The following is a 15,529-nucleotide window of genomic DNA, read 5'->3' as shown; positions in this document are numbered from 1 at the left end:
GTAAACATATTAGCAATGAAATAGAAAAGAAAAAAACCAAGTTTCTCCATCCATATAAGGGATGTACGAGCAGGGTAGATTAATGGTTGAAATTATTTTTATCTTATTTTTAATTTTGATGAATGTAGAAGAAAAATAACAATACAATTTCTACGTTGGTTTTCGTAAAAACGAAAGCTAAATACAAAGAAAATTTTCAATATTTTGAAAATTACGCCAATTTTCTTAAAATGGCGATGTCATTCGTTTGCCAACGATTTATCCATGTTTTTCCACTCAAAACTTATATGTTTGCTTACCATTAAATTTTAAATTTTGAGGAAATTAAAATTTATGTTTGATTATCCAAAGTTTGGAAGCAGTTTCAAAAACAAAAGTTACGATAAGTTGTTCCAAATGTTTTAAAGGACGACATCCTATACAAAGGACGACATCACACCTATACAAAGGACGACAAGAGCTTTAAAATCGATAAAGGTTTTCTAGATGGAAGTTACAAAATTATATTACTTAAGTTCAAAAATTGTACACATTTCCTATGTATCAAAATAGTATTTATTACGTTCGGTCTTTTCGATAATTTCTTCATCGAAATAATTAGAATAAAAAACAATTTTTTTTTCTTCAGTTTAATGATAAATTCAAGGTGAACAAATTTATAAACATGTAGGCATGGTTTTTTTAAAGAAGTAATAAAGTTTTTTTTTCTCGAAATTTAATTATTTTTAATAATCAACGTAAAATTATAATTTTTTTTTTTGTTATTTAAAACAGCTGCTGTTGCTTTGTTTTGATAGGTTCTGGAAGCGAGCGAACTCGACTCGACTCTATGTGCGTTCTAAATAATATTATTTTATCATCTAATATACATTTCAACATTTACTTTAAGGTTTTTTTCAACATTCCGATAGAAAGTTTTTTTACTCATCTTGAAAATCGTAATAACAAAAATTTAATTAATATCTTTACATGTTGAGGTGTCTCCAATCATTTTTAAAGTGTTTGTATTTGTGTATACAGAGTGATCCAGGTTAGCACAGCAGAACTTCGCTAAATGGCAGATAAATTTATTTATCCTAAAATGACGAAGGATCCTTAGATTTCATAGAATGTTAGATAATTTTAATAATCCTTAAATCATTAACGATTCTTAGCTCGTACTATCAGATTATCAATTTTTCTGAGCGGTCTTTTCACAATATAGATAGGGAAATTGTCATTATTTTAACGTTGCCTAGGTTTGCTTAGGTTAGGTAAGAGTAACCGCCTTAGGGTGGGACACTTAGACCAGAGGGTTCGTTGTGACAGAAAAAAGGGTTGGTCTTTCCCTGGCCATTACTACATGAACCATTTGGAGCTGTTTAAGAACAGAGAGGGTGTTTTGACGTAAACAGACATCAAGTCGGAGAAGTCGTCAAAGAAAGGCTGACTCAAATTAGTCCATCTGCTAATGGCAAGTGCAGAATTGTGCCAGGAAAGATGAGTCATTATTTCTTTCTCCTCCAGACTGTGACAAGTCTTACAATAATCGTGATGCACTGGTTGGAAAAGTCGTTCAGTGTGCAACGATTTTGTTTACGGCAACGCAACGATTTTGCTTATAAACGCCCTTTGAAGCGAGAAAAGATTTTCTGAATGCTTAATTAGTATTCCGATGAAGAAATGATTGGAATTCTAGAATGTTTGGACTTCTAGGAGGAGTATCAACCTGCTCAATTAGAAACGAATTGGTCAGTCCTTTAACAGTCATACATACTCAGCACATCTTGTAATTTTTTTTTATTTCGTTGAGATGAGAAAACATAAAAATGACCGATCTAATTTTATTGTTAATTAAATTTTTCAAATATTTTTAAATTAATTGAAAAATAATTTTATGATTGCATTTTGAAGTAAGTAATCATATTACGGTTTCTTTGAAATAAAAGTTAGAGGAATTGTGCTTAGTACAATTTTATTATTGGATGTCATTGACCTGATAGTTGCAAATTTTATGCTAGAGTTAAAACCGAAATAGAAATCTATTTTAGCCCAAGGTATCAAGCAACCTGGACATATTGAGGAAATGTTAGAGAGCTATTATGGGGAATTCATGTCATAAAGAAATTATGTATATACATTGGCGTTACATATTTTTTTTCAAAATGTCTTTAAAAATAATGCGTTTGATCGATACTTTCCCAACCGGTGTTTTTCTCTTCAGAATCATTATTAAAGTTTTAATTATGTATTTAAATTTAGTCCACATTACGTCACCCCTTTTGATAATGGGCGTTTCCTTTCGCGGGTCTTCGAAAACCAATAACTGCATTATATACCTTAAAATTGAATAATAAACGTTTTTTTCGTCTAATAATAAGAAAAAGGCGGGTCTTCGAAAACCAATAACTGCAATACATCACCTTAAAAATAAAGAATAAACTTTTTTTTTTGTCTAATAATAAGGAAAAGTAATATTTTGTATTTAAAGATATATGTAACCATTAAATCTATAAAAAAAAATCATTCGATCTTGCCAGGATTCGAACCTGGAATCTTCTGATCCGTAGTCAGACGCGTTATCCGTTGCGCCACAAGACCTATATATTTGATAACAAAAATTATATTTCTGATTGAATTATAAGATAAATTTGCTGGACTTTAAAAATATAAAACCAAAATAATTAGTAATAAATAAAAATATCTTAATTAAATTTGAAACTAAACAAAAATAAAATTTAAGGCTAAAACATTCAGTTGTTTTTGTTTTTAACATCAACCATAAAGTAATTGTTTTAATAGACAACTTTATTTATGTATGTTTAGTCCAGTCTAACACAGCAATAACCTACCAAAATGGTGCTTGTATCAATTGATGACAGTCTTTGGTAACCAAGCGGTCTAGTAAATCTATTTATAAAAAGATGACATAAATCGATTCTAAATGAAAAATGAAAATACCGCAAAAGAAATGACATAATATGAAATCAAAATTAAGATCAACCATGAAATGCGGATACCATTTTAGAGTACTAATAGGTTATTATCGTTAATCAAAAATAAATTATGAAATTTGAAAAAAGTTAAAATTTATGTAAAAATATCCTTAAATATTCTGATTTCGAATCATAAAAGCACATTTCTTTGAAAATATTAAAATTAATAATCGTAATTTTTAAACTGTATATCACTTGACCTAAAACACGGGTAAGCCCTGCTATGATGTCATATCGGTATGAGCCATAGACCATCAGTTACTTCAGTGTAGACAGCTGGGTATAATATATCCATAGATAATCATGATTTATATTTATTATAATCAGATGTCTATGAATATATCTGTCAAACTTATTTGTGTTATTTCGTATAGTGATACCCATATTACGTCATCAAATTGGATGCTCGCGTTTTTGACAGTTTAAAAAAGGTTTAATTATTTAATTTAAGTTTTTGGCAAGAAAGCGTGTTTATTTTTCTGAAATAAATTTTTGGTGGCTTTTTATTAGCAAAATCAACATTTTGAAGTACTTTTTCAAAAATATTGGAATACCCTATTTAGAAAAAAGATAGATCTTAGACAGAGAGATTGTACATGGTATTTGATGTCATATACTATGTTCACCATAAGAATTCCATGTTAAATTCGTTCTTGCTAGAAAGAGATACAAACAAATTTTTGAAGGATTTTATCTTGCTTGTTTTTATAGTTATTCGAAAAATAATTTTTCTCTGCTTAGTGATCGTAAATGTTTATTAAGGACAATTTTCGATAAAACGCGTCAATTAGTACTAGACTATTCAATGGTTTTATATATTTGCGGCTGTAAATAACTTACTTATACGTTCACATAGGCATTATAAAAAAAAACATTAAATGACTAATTTACAATCTTTCATTCAAAAGAGAGTTCTTCATCTTCGTCTAAGTCTTCATCGACAAGAATTATAAACATAGAGAGAAGTCTCGACGTCTATGATGGCTGTTGATGATGACTGTGACTTTCCACAATAAATAATACCCACAAACTACTATTCTATCATCTGTACTGCCACATTCTTCTTTTCTTCTTTTGTTAACAATAATATTTTTATGGATATGTTTTTATACCATGTATATGAAATATAACAAGGTATACTAAGTTTAGTCACAAGTTTGTAACGCTTAAAAATATTGATGTGGTGAACAAAATTTTGGAATGGGTATTCATAAAATCATCTAATTAGCCCATTTCCGGTTGTCTGTCTGTTTGTATGTCGTCTGTCATCACAATAACTCAAAAAAAAGAGATATAAAGCTGAAATTTTTATAGCGTGCTCAGGACGAAAAAAGTGAAGTCGAGTTTGTAAATGAGCAACATAGATCAATAGGGTATTCCACTATTTTTGAAAAAGTACTTCAAAATGTTGATTTTGCTAATAAACAGCCACCAAAAATTTATTTTGGAAAAATACACACGCTTTCTTTTTCTTTTAAACCTTTTTTAAACTGTCAAAAACTCGGGCATCCAATTTGATGACGTAATATCGGTATCACTATACAAAATAACACAAATAATTTTGACAGATATATTCATAGACATCTGATTATAATAAATATAAATAATGAATATCTATGTATACATTATACCCAGCTGTCTACACTGAACTAATTGATGGTCTATGACTCATACCTCTATGACATCACAGCAGAGCTTACCCGCGTTTTAGGTCACGTGATATAAAGTTTAAAAATTACGATTTTTAATTTTAATATTATAAAAGAAAAATGTGCTTTTATGACTCGAAATCAGAATATTTAAGTATATTTTTACATAAATTTTACCTTTTTCCAAATTTCATGATTTATTTTTGACTAACGATAATACGCTATTCGGTCTTGGGTCCATGGGACCCATCTTGTAAACCGTTAGAGATAGAACAAAAGTTTAAATGTAAAGAATGTTTCTTATAAAAAAAGAAACAACTTTTATTTGAAAGATTTTTTCGTTAACATCACTGTTTAAGAGAGCGCAAATTGCATAGTAAGTATTATATGGGAATATCAGTTGTATATGTGTGAAATGTATGTATGTGTAATGTGACAGAGTAATCAACACAATCTATACATGGTATTTCAACAATTATCTCAGTCAATTGTTAGTTTTCACTTGTTTTTTTTTCTGTTTCATTATTATTAAGTTGGTAATATTACTACAAACAAAAATGATGATGAATTTTTTTTCCTGTCAGGTTTTATTATTATTTTTTTTTTTCATTTATGTTTTATTTATTTTTTTTTAAATTCATGTCTACTTGTGAGGTAAAAAATATTATTATATTAATAATTAAAGTGTAATGATTATATTAGTTTTTGTTTTGTTTATATGAATGCATTCAAAATTGACCTCACTAAAATAAAATGTTTACAGAAAGTGTATGACGTAATATGTCTTAGCTATGCAACCTTCAAGTTTACATTTCTACTTACTCAGAGGTACTATAGAATTTTAAATACAAGATTAAATTTTGCATATTAAGGTAGTTAGTTCAAGCACCAAAGTAATTTTAGATTTAGGGTTTAAATTATTTGTATCTTGTTTTCAACTTTCATGATGAATTTTGTTATAAATTTATGAATGTAGTCGAGAAATAAGAATACAATTTTTCGATATCTGCCTTGTTTTTCGAATTATCGAAAGCTAAATAGTTTTAAAAAAAATTTAATTTTCGATATTTGAAAATTGCTCCAGATATGGAACAATTTTATTCGTACTTTTCGTCTTATATTGTCAAGTTCTAACATAATTCTCCATCAAAATTGAAAAAATATATTTTTTTAAATTTGTGTCCCCACTACCAAAGGATTTTTTTTTTGTTTTCAATAATTTATTAAGATTTTAGCTTTAATTAAAGAGTGTTCTTTTTTATTTCTATCGACTAGTTTTGGGAAATCTATAAAAACCAACCATCCATCAACTGCTTTCCCATAAAGCCAATGTTAAATAAGCCTACTTTTGAAGACATTTATTTATTTAAATAATCGGACAATCCCCCCTCCCTCTCAAAATTTTTCAAGATGATTTTGACTTAGCCAACTGCATATAAAAAAATCAAACTGTTATTTAAAATAACCATCGTGCATGTACACCCTTAAGTATTAAAAATTTTTGTTACATATTTTTTTATTTTACTTAATTAAATACCAGATAATTTTCTTAAATATTTAAATTATGTATTTTATTTTTTTTTTTTTATATATTGTAGTCTAAATAAAATATACTATCATAAAAATAAGTTTAAAATTAAAACACTTAAATTATTTAGGAGACAAAATAATTACTGACATGCAATTTATTTATGACAAGTCTTTGTTCAATTCTATTGTTGTAAATTTATTTATATAACCTTAGATTTACAACAGGCATGGGCGATTTATTTTAAATCAAAGTCACCGTTGCAGTGGCAGATTTACCGGGAAGCAAAGGAAGCAATTGCTTGGGGCCCCGCTTGGACAGGGGCCCCAAAAAATGAAAAATTTTGAAAACACATTCGAAAATTTGAAAAAAAAAAATCTTAACACATGAAAAAAAGAAAAAATCCATGTCAACAATATCGATCATTCATTGTCCCCAAACGATTTGAAATTAGTTTAAATCTGTATTTCCCGCGTATAGTTGGCGCTTCGGTCGCTCGTACCGATAGCTAATAGTACAGGGGAGAGATCGTTCAGCGCATTAAAACGCGTCAAAAATTATTTACGCTCATCGATGTGTCAAGAAAAAGTTAGTGATTTAGGCTTACTGTTTATCGAAAAAGACAAGCTTGAAAAACTTGACTTTGATGATGTCATTCATCAATTTGCGACTGAGAAAAGTAGAAAAAAGTTGTAATTTAAATAGTTAATTATAAGTAAACTGTAAAATATATTGATTATGCAAAATTTACTAGTTATTCATTATTTTGAAATATCGGGGGGGGGGGGGTATTTTACAATGAGGGCCCCAAAAACCTGAGGTTGCTTTGGGGCCCCAAACACTCTGAGGCCAAGTAATAGGTAAATCCGGCACTGCACCGTTGTTATAATTTTATTGTGTGTCATAAACTCTATTGTGTGTCTCTTTATTCAAGTCCGCATTGCTCATTGATGAGGAAACGAGACGGGTATAAGAATCTTCTATTTATCTCAGTTTCTCTAATAGTAATGGATAGGTAGAAAAAATATTTTTGTCTCTCTGTCTTACTCTTATTGTAGGTTGTCGCTGGTTAGGTTGTCACTGTCTTACTCGTATTTTAAGTGAGGCGTCCGAGGGACTTCTCTGAGTCACATTTGCTCATGCCTGATTTATAACGTTTTATTTAGAGGTGATTCACCATTAGAGACAGACATTTTTACATTTTTTGTACCTTTAAAACTATAGAGATAGACAAAATAATTGAGACTAAATAAAAATATTAAATATTTATTTTTATATGTCTGCAATAAGATTATTTTATGGTTCTAACAGGTGGAATTCTCTTGCATATGTTTTTTTTTTTGTAATAGTAGCAACTCGATAAAATAATTTTAATCAAAAATACTTTTATAGAGACAAGCTTTTATTATACTAAAAATGTAGAAAATAATTTTTCTTATGAGTCACATACATGACTATTTGTAAAAGCTTGACGTGCTCTATTTAAAACATCAAGGATGATTCGGAGTGCGTCAAGCTTTTACAAATAGGCATGTATGAGTGATTCATGAGAAAAATTGTTTTCTATTTTTTAATGTAATAAAAGCTTGACCCTAAAAAGTATTTTTTATTTAAATGTTTAATTAAAATCATGACATACTATAAATTGCATTGTGACAAGAAAAACGTGTGTCTCAGCTCGATGGCTTCAGTGAACTAAGTGAAATATTGATTTCAAAGATAAATAAAAGATTTAGAAATTACTACAAGACAATAGGGCTTTTCATTTTAAAATCACGATTCACATTTGTTTCGTACTAAAAGATTTATAACCAATGTGATAAAATGAATAACAAATATCTTCTATCTTAGTCCTACTTATTGCTGTCAGTACGAAAAAATAAACTCTGCACTTGCGCTTATGACATGATGAAAAGGCCTATTATACCTACAAATTTCAAGAGACTTAATATTGTAAAGAGTCGAGATATCGTGGTCGGCGTGGAAAGATATTTTAGAAGGGCTGACAGAGGAAAAAATCTTAGCAACGATTTTGTTTGGAATTAAATTTCCTACAATTTGGTTCTTATAAATTCCAACAATTTTCTCTAGGATCGATATTTTTCGTTTTAGTGAATATTTCTTTGTTGAATAACACGTTTATTTTCAATTTTATACGAAAAATAGTTATCAACAAAGTTATTTAAAATTCAATTCGCTACAATTTTATTTCTTATAAATTTTTTTCCAGGATCGGGAAGAATAGAAAACATGAATTTCTTTGTACTCCCTTGCGCTTTCATAATAAAAATATCATAATTTTTAACATTCGACGCAAAAACGTTTTAATTTTACATCAGAGGTATTTGTTAAATTTAGCAAACTTCACTTGATCACATTTCATAATAATCACATTTTTACTATTTACGACAGTATTCAGGCCTATCTAGGTAAATAACAATTTGTTTAAATTTATTTAAATTACGCACTTTGTATCGCGTACATACAAATTGTTCCATGCTGAATGTTAAACAGAGAAAGGTTAGATGCTCTAGTATGTTCCATCTCATAGTTTATATACAATAGCAACATTTACAACCCCCTACAGCTCCAGAAGACCATCATGATGGTTACACAATTCAGTTTAATTATGCGTTAATTATAATGCAAATTTATCCCTACAGCGTCAGCATATTATTAGAATAAATTGCAAATGCTATTAAAATAATTACAAAAGATACTTAAAAGTATACAAAACGTCATAATAAACATGTACAATTGTTGGTTGTAAAAAAATTAGGCATTTTTTACGTAACATTCGATTACAATGATCACAGAAATTGAGTTAGTTTGACCGCCAACCTTCAGAATTGGGATTTTGAACCAAATTTTTTGGACAAAAATGGACAAATCATATATTTATAATTAATAATAATTATAATTAATATTATAAGATTTATAACAAAATTGATTTTATTTTTTCATGATAATTTTAAAGTTACAGACAGTTTTAAAAGAACTTTTCAAAAGAGAAACGAAAACGCCAGACAAAAAAATGTTCGTAAAACATCGTTGTGGCATAATAATGTTAATTAATAATTAATATATAATAGGATATTCAACTATTTTTGAAAAAGCACTTCAAAATGTTGATTTTGTTAATAAAAAGCCACAAAAAATTTATTTCGGAAAAATAGACACGCTTTCTTGCCAAAAACTTAAATTAAATTTTAAACCTTTTTTAAACTGTCAAAAAAGCGGGCATCTAATTTGATGACGTAATATGGGTATCACTATACGAAATAACACAAATAAGTTTGACAGATATATTCATAGACATCTGATTATAATAAATATCAATACTTATTATCTATGTATATATTATACCTAGCTGTCTATACTGAACTAACTGATGGTCTATGACTCATACCGCTATGACATCACAGCAGGGCTTACCCGCGTTTTAGATCACGTGATATACAGTTTAAAAATTATGATTCTTAATTTTAATATTTTAAAAGAAAAATGGGCTTTTATGACTCGAAATCAGAATATTTAAGTATTTTTTTACTTAAATTTTAACTTTTTTCAAATTTCATGATTTATTTTTGACTACCGATAGTACCCTATTGTGCGAAGCTAGATATTTATAATTAAAGTCTACATAATTAACTTCAAGTCACAAGTCACAAGTATACTGTTTTGCTTAGAACTGATAAAAAATACAAAAGTATTTTTTATTTCGAAAAAATTCAAAATTTTGTACTTTGCGCAACCTCCACCCGCACCCCTTGTTTATCTTTCGATTTTTTCCATTAACGAATTTGACGTTTCAAAAACCTAAACCTTCCTTGATACCAAATTTTATTCAAATCGGACTTAAATTGCGACCGTTAGAGAGTTTACAGATACATAAACGTATAGATATATATGTATATACATACATATATAATTTTTAACGATGGTCATTTTTAACATCAATTAGGAAGGATCGATGAACATTTGAAGAAATAATTTCAAAATTCCATCATCAGTACAAAAGCAATAGCTCCATTTCCTTCAGCAATTCGCTAATTTATTTAAAATTATGTGTAGAGTAAAGTAAAAAAATATTTAATACGTGACTGAAGATTATCGAGCGGTTAACGAGAGTGGTGACGAGTTAAAATTTTAACTCCTAATCTTCATTTTTTTACTAATTACAGTGGACCTCGGTAATCTGGCAATCGTTTTGCAAGTCAGTGTCAGGCTATCGAATTTGTCGGATTATAGAATACTGCCTAAGCCCCTCTTTAGTCCGCAATTTTGTAGAAAATACTACCTTGTAATCCGACAAACCACAAATCCAATAATAATCGGATTACCGGGGGTCCATAGTACTACTTTTTCTTGAGCTAAACAAATTTACTATATGTAAAAAGTGTTCAATTTACTTCCTACCTAATTAGCATACACATTTTTTATGCGTATCAAAAATAACGCGTACACTTTAGTAGTATACCACGTGATTTACGTAGGTAATCACCAGGTGGTGAGGTGCTTACATAAGTGTATTTCTGTAACAATTTTTTTTTTTTTTTAAAAAAAAAGGTAATCATTTAATAAATAATAACATACATTTTTTTTCCGAGGGTTACATTCTTTATGAATGGAATGCTATCGACATCCGGTTGCATACAAGATAATATAGAATGTTTCAAAAATGTCGTCCAAAAGTTTAGGAATAATAAATAGTGTCCTCAGGGTGTAAAAAATGATGTTGAGTTAGTAAATGAGCTGCTTTTCTTCTCAATTTCGTTTAAATTAAATTATTTAATTTTCTCTACTATACTATGCATGCATTGCATGCATGCACATAAAAACCTTCCTCTTGGATTACTCTATCTATTAGAAAAAAAACCGTCGAGTAGTTTTAAAGATCTAAGAATACATAGGAGCATAAGGACAGACAGCGAAAAGCGAGTTTGTTTTATACTATGAATTCATTGATATAGTATGTATTATAGGGGAACATCAGTTATGTGTATCTGACACCACAGTCGTGTTATATGTACACCACTCTGACTCTCTAGGAATGACTATCGTTCTTTACTTACATGACGTAAAAAAACAAACGATTGGGTAATCAACACTATCTATATATGGTATTTGAACAATTAACTAAGTCAGTTGTTTGTTTTTTACTTTGTTAATTAGATATTGAGTGTTGTTTAATCCAATTATTTGCTCAGTAAAGTTTGCACATTGTTTAGCAACCACACTATAAAAAACATAAATTTTTTATATCATATTATTTAATAAATAAATAAAAAAAACCACGATAAAAATATTTAAAATATTTCATAGGAATTTATTAATTAAACATATTTGTTAAAAGTTATTGGTTTTTAATGTTGAAAGAAGAATACGCATATAAAATTATTATAATTCATTAACAAGTGGTTTTTATAATTTTTGTGTTGTGTTAGCAAAATGAAAATATAATTTAGAATCTCTATCTCTATATATTATAAATACGAAAGTAAGCATGTTTGTTTGTTTGCTTGTTTGTTACGCTTTCACGCTAAAACTAGCGAATGGTTTTTAATGAAACTGTACAGCAATATAGCTTATACTTCAGATTAACACATGAGATATAATTTATAAAGATATATTAATAAAAAATTAAAAAATTTATAAATTAATTTAATTTCACATTACCATAATTTACAGATTTCTATAAAAGTAGTCATTTGACATAACTAAAAATTACAGATTCCTGCAAAAATAGTGAATATATAAAAAATTTCACGGCCATCTTTTCTGATATACTCAATGAATAATTACGACTGTTATACATTTAAGAAAATAGAAAACCATACATATATTTTACCTGTGTAAAACAATCCTTATCGTTATTTCGAGTGTTATAGAAGGAGGATAAGCGAGAGAAATCTTTATCAATCTTTCCTTTTAAACTCAGCGAAGCGGGTGGGTATCATTCTAGTAATTAATATATCCGATGTAAAAACATGAATTTTATTAAATTTGTGTTTTATAAAGTAGATTTTAAAGACTTTTCATCAAAAACAATTTTCATCTTGTGGTTTTGTTTATAAATAAATAAAAAAATTGTAGAGTTTAATGGTGGTTTTTATATTTTAAATATAATTTATTAAAATTTTTTATGTGGTGTGTTTTTTGTTTATATATTATTAATTTGTTGATAATATACTAATTTTATTAGAACATGAAAATGCGAGATTTTATATTCCTAGTGACTTATTTTCCAGTGATTTTGTGATATTTGATGACTGGTCGAATTTTTGAGATACAGACTAAAATCGGTCAAAATATTGCGATATCTTAGAAACTCTGCTTTCCATCATTAAATTAACCTGATTCTTAAACTTTTTGGATCAAAATTACCTCAACTCCTGAGTTTCATCAAATTCCAAAACAAAAATTTTTCCCCTTTTTTCGATTTTTCAAAGGGAACTACCCCTTAAAAAAATTGCAAAAAAACGAAAAATATTTTTTATCTCCGATTTCGATAAAACTCAGTATATAGGTCAATTTTGATCCAAAAGTACAAAAACCGGGTACATTTGTTGACTGGCCGAATAGTTTTTGAGAAACGGACTAAAATCGATTCAAATATTACGATATCTCAGAAACTCTGCATCCTATCATTAAATTAACCTGAATCATCAAATTACAAAACAAAATTTATTGGATCGATCTAATTTTTGTAAAAATTGCTCAATTTAGTTTTCATATCAAAAAAAAGAAGTGAATTCTACTTTTAAACGACACATGAGAACGATATGGATAGTTTTAAAAAAAGGGTCGACTTACCGAAGTTTTTTTTTGTGTGTAATCTTTGTTCACAAAACTGTTATCTGGCTTGTGAAAGATTATTATTAACAGTATTGTGTTGTCGGCTGATGATATGAACAAGAAACTGGTATAAATAAACTTCTTGTATCCGCAGTCATATTACAGGTCTTACTTTTTAGTTCACAGGTTGAATGAGTCCCAATTTTGTTAGTTAGGTATATAGACGTTGGTCTTCTTCTTTTTTCGTTGGTATAAATTTATAAGATCAAAACAACTCACCTGTCAAATAAAAAAAAATTATATTAATTATAATATTAAAAGAATTTATCAATATTAAATACTTTTGAAAAAAAAATACCCATCATTTTTTATGTTTAAAAACATTTTTATGATAGTTGTTGCTTGGTATATGATCACTAAATAAAATAAATATTATGGACTAGCTTGATACCCGCCCGTTTCACTAGGCAAAAAAGTTAAAAACACCGCTTTATAGCCTCCATCTCTCTTGATGTGTACAGTTTTCAATTTTTTTAAATGTAAAATAGTCATAATTGATTGAGTATATCAGAAAAGTTGGCCATGAATGGTTTGACATTTACTACTTTAAATTTTTACAGAATACTTTAATTTATGGTTCAAAATCATTATAGATCTGATCCATCTATAATCATCATTTTGAACCATAAATTACAGATTTCTGTAAAAATTTAAAAAAGTAAATGTCAGATTAAATTTTATTTTTTTTAAATATATCTTTATAATTTATAGCTCATGTGTTATTCTGAAGTATGAACTATATTTCTGTACAGTTTCATTAAAAACCATTCGCTAGTTTTAGCGTGAAAACGTAACAAACAAACAAACAAACAAACAAACATCCTTTCGCATTTATAATATATAGAGATTTAACTTTTATAATTCTTCTTTTTTTTATTTGTAATTTGATGTTGACATTTCATTTATTAAATAATAACCTGTGCCCGCGGCTTCACTATAGTGTGGTTTACGGAATCATTCTTTCAGTTTTTTTTTTATACCCTGTATATATGAAATATAAATCAACGTATACTAATTTTAGTCCCAAGTTTTTAATACTTAAAAATATTGATGATACGAACAAAATTTTGGTATAGGTGTTCATAAAATCACTTAATTAGTTCAAAATTGGTTCATCCGTTTAGGTGCTACAATATCACAGACAGACAGACACACATAGAGGTCAAACTTATAACACCCCCTTTTTTTTTAAGTTCGGGTGTTAAAATAGGTATTTGACTGTTTCTATGGAGGGGCGCATATACACAAATTGGACGAATAGCGGTTCTTATATTTTGCACTTTCAACTCCATCCAGCGGCTGTACTAATTGCTGACTAAATCCAATGAAAATTGGTCGCTATAACCGATATATAAGTTCATTATTTCCAAAATAAAGTTAATAAGGCTCCATATAAAGTTTATAGGGCTCAAAATAGTATTAAGATTTTATTAAGATGTTATGGCCGATATTTTGACCTGTAATTTCAATAAACCTTGGTCGCTTTAGCCGATATGCCTTTATAACCTATGTTGTTATAGCCGTTACATTCATATATGTAATGATATACATTCATAAATGTAACTTCTTCGTTTAAACCGATTTTGACTGTACTTAGAACTATAACGATTCGGGATTTTTTAAATAAATAAAAAACTTAAGTGTTACTAAGGTTAAATTTTCTAAAACTTTCGAATATTCTAACTTTGTTTATTGCACGAAAACACATTTTTTCTGAAAAACCATATATGTAATATACTCCTATATGGGTAGTTGGTACGGGAAAGAATGTCCAAACATTACGGTGCCGACAATATTTGTTTTCTCTCTCGTTCGAGACATTTTATCTATACTGCGCATGCTTGAGAATTCTCTAAAATATGTATTACATGCGCAGAGCTGACAAATGCGATCGGAAGAGTGAGAGAACGATACACTATCTGTTTCACTTAGTCCGAACGCCTTCCACTTATAGGAACTGACCATATATGTTTACGTATTACATATATGTGAAAAACACATTGAAATTAGTTTCATTAGGCTCAAGATAGAAGCAGACAGAATATATATCCAAACTTCATTTAATTTCGTTGTGATGAAAACAAAAATGTTTTTTCGTTCATCCTTTTTAGATAAGATTTACTTCCTCAGTTTTTCAGATATTTCTACTTCCAAACAACATTAACTTAACAACGGATACTCAACATAAAATTTTATTATATTTTAGTATTGTTGATAATTTATGATAATTAATGCCCTTTGTGTTAATACAAAATGTAATGAGTTTATCGGCTTTTAGATAACCTATAAACAATATTAATACTTTGCTTAAAAATGCCAACTGTTTATAAAAATGTTATAATTCATAATAATAATATGTAAACATTTTAAAATTACATAAAATTTAAATGACAAATAAATTATTGATATTTATTGATGAATAAAATTTAATTTACTTTGTGTATCTGCTTGGAATTATTGATCATGTAATATTTTAGATACTTTGTATATCCGTTCGGAGATATAAGAAAAACATTTTT

The 15,529-nt window shown here is 28.2% G+C and overlaps 1 protein-coding gene and 1 non-coding gene across 2 annotated transcripts in view; both read right to left on the bottom strand.

The window, feature by feature from the left end:
* The window catches only part of LOC123298034 (glypican-4), a 214,522-nt gene that overhangs the window by 81,632 nt on the left and 117,361 nt on the right, over nucleotides 1–15,529 (bottom strand). The window lies entirely within an intron of this gene.
* Nucleotides 2,508–2,580, bottom strand: Trnar-acg. The gene has a single exon. It is a non-coding gene; the product is annotated as a tRNA-Arg (tRNA).

This window comes from Chrysoperla carnea, chromosome 1 (assembly GCF_905475395.1).
Source record: "Chrysoperla carnea chromosome 1, inChrCarn1.1, whole genome shotgun sequence".
In the NCBI taxonomy this organism is placed as follows: Eukaryota; Metazoa; Arthropoda; class Insecta; order Neuroptera; family Chrysopidae; genus Chrysoperla; species Chrysoperla carnea.
Note: the sequence above shows the minus strand (reverse complement) of the source record. Positions and strands in the feature narration are given on the sequence as shown.